Source organism: Triticum aestivum, chromosome 4D (assembly GCF_018294505.1).
Source record: "Triticum aestivum cultivar Chinese Spring chromosome 4D, IWGSC CS RefSeq v2.1, whole genome shotgun sequence".
NCBI classification, from domain to species: Eukaryota; Viridiplantae; Streptophyta; class Magnoliopsida; order Poales; family Poaceae; genus Triticum; species Triticum aestivum.
Genome location: NC_057805.1, coordinates 393,904,458 through 393,907,426, shown reverse-complemented (window position 1 = coordinate 393,907,426; position 2,969 = coordinate 393,904,458).

Here is a 2,969-nt window from a genome sequence, read left to right as displayed (position 1 = left end):
GGTGATGACGGTCGCGTGCCTTCGGCTCGCTTCAGTGCTTGTAGTCATTGCTAGGTGGTCTATGAATCTAGATGTAATGTTTATTATTTCTAGTGTTTGTTGTACTATCATGATTGAAGATAAATAGATCAGAAGCTTCCCCAAAATAATACATACGATAAAGAACACCAAGAAGCAACCGACAGGCTGACAAACAGGGATAATTACCTTTGGATCATAGCAATTGTTTGTTCATACTGGTCGACTTAGACCTCCTTAGTCAGGTCTTTATCGTGCATATATCCGTGCGCGGGTCCTTAGCCTCACTTTGATGCAGCATCTGGGCTCACGGGGCATGCGTGTGCGCCCTCGGTGTGTTGCATGCCTAACGTTGATATGTGGGGCTGGGAGGGACTTAGTTGGCTGACTTTGTTAGCATACGGCCGAATCAGGGCGCTGCACGCCCGGGCCCTGCGCGGCGCTTTTACTCGAGCTTTGCCTACCGTGATCCTTACTGTCTCGGACCTGGCCGGCTGGCGCCCGTGAGTCACTTTCCCGGGTTGTATGTCTTTTCTTTTCTTTCTTTTTTGAAACTGGGCAAAAGATTTGCCAATTTCATTAATTAAGAAGAAGGTTTAGAGTTTTTGGCCAAAGGCCGAATAACAAAACGTTACTCTCGCGGCACTACATTACTCAAATACTTGGCCCCTACAAGGCACCAAAGTTTTGAAACATCTTTGATTCTATAAACAAGAACCCCAACCAGCACCGCGGTGTTACGGAAGACACGTGCATTCCTCTCATTCCCAATTTCCCATGAGATCAGCATAATAAGAGACATCATCGCCCATCGAGATTGCGATGCATTGGAGTCAATGAGGTTCCACCAGGCTTTCACCGAATGGACCGCAACCCATGCTGTAGGGTTCACATCAACCAAGCCAAGCCAAGATTTGATCATTTCCCAAACTCGAACCGTGTAGCGGCATTGGAAAAGGATGTGAGCCACGGTTTCTTGAACTTGCTTGCATAGGGGGCAGCGATCACAGTTAGGCCATCCACGGCATTGGAACCTATTGGTTGTCCATATCCTATTATTGATCACAAGCCAAACAAAGAATTTGCATTTGGGGGGAGCCCAGATCTTCCACACCAACTGTTGCATGTTGGAGTCAACTAAGCCCAGGAATTGGACCTTGTAGGCCGAGGGGAAGCGGAGTAAGAGCCATATTTGAAAGCTTCTAGGAGATAGAATCAGCACTTCGGGGTTGAGGTGCACCACATATAATTTCTCCCAAAGGTTGACAAACTCGGTCAGGTGCGTAGCGGAGGTGATCCCATCGGTATTGACTTGAGAGACCCAAAATTTATTATTCAAAGCCTTCTGAACCGTACAGCCCCTTCTTTTTGATAGGTCAAAAATCTTTGGGGCGATGTCTTTGGGTCTCATGCCATCTAGCCAAGCAGACTCCTAGAAGGAAGCATGAATACCGTTGCCAAGTAACACCTTGGTGGCAGCCGCAAAAATGTTTTTATCATTCTCATCGCAGGGGTTACCCAAGCAAACCCACGGCTTCACCGGATCCAACCATTCTGCCCAAAGCCATCGGATACGAAGCGCGAACGCAAACTTCCTCAGATTTAGGATACCTAGCCCCCCATGAACCTTGGACTTGCAGACCTGTACCCAGTTGATCTTGCATTTGCCGCCAGTGACCTTCTCACAACCAGCCCAGAGGAAAGCATGCTGAAGAGAATCAATCTTTTCCAGAACCTCAATCGGATGGTTTAATGTTGTCATATAATATATGGCAATGACCATGATGACAGACTTGACCAGCACAGCCCTTCCCGGAGATGCCATTAGCATGCCCAACCATGGAGAAAGCTTGGACGCAATCTTGTCCTCCAGGGGCTGGAAGTGAATCCTATTCAACCTCTTGACCGACAAAGGCAATCCGAGGTAATTCATCAGGAAGGTAGATCGGTTAGCTGGGAAGGAATGTAGTATATCATCAAGGTCCAAGTGATCACATCTGATGGGGGCAACCATGCTTTTAGAGCAACTCGTGGTCAGGCCAGTGACCTCACCGCAACATGCAAGAGTTTCCGCGAAAAATTTGACATCGGATTTAATTGGCGCAAGAAAGACCGCAACATCGTCCGTGTATAAGGAGGCACGGATCACCATCGCATTTCCATCAAGAGGGTGTAACTTACCTTGCTCGGTGGCTTTCTGAAGGATATGATGCAGAGGGTCTATTGCAAGCACAAAGAGGAGGGGGGAGAGGGGGTCCCCCTGCCTGAAGCCACAACCTGGTGATATTGGGCATCCAGGAACACCGAGAAGAACCCTCAATGAAGCAGTAGACAGGAGGGCAGAGACCCAGCCTCGGAAGCGAGGTGGGAAGCCCAGGTGGTTCAGCAACTCGAGGAGGAAGTCCCATCTAACCGAGTCAAATGTCTTTTTGATATCAAGCTTGAAGAGCAGAGCCGGGTTTTTTGTGTGGTGAAAGCGTCGGGCTAGGTTGCGAACATACATAAAGTTATCATGGATACATCTTCTTTTGATGAAGGCGCTTTGAGCTTGGGAAACAAGGTCATTCATGTGGGGAGCCAATCGGTTGGACATGACTTTGGCGATGATCTTCGCGATGGCATGAATCAGACTAATGGGGCGAAAGTTAGAGATGTCTTCAGCACCATCCTTTTTCGGAATGAGGGCAACATCCGTAGTGTTCAACCAGTGCAAATGGGAGGCATGGAGATTTGAGAACCGGTTTATAGCCAGCATGACATCGACCTTAATAATGTTCCAACAAGATTTGAAGAAGGCCCCGGTAAAGCCATCCAGACCCGGTGCCTTATCACTTGGCATTGAAAAAACTGCGGCCTTGACCTCCTCCTCGGATATGTCCTCGTCCAACTCATGAAGGTCGCAATCTAGAATAGGAAGAATGTCCCAGTTGATATCTATTTTGCGCGCAATA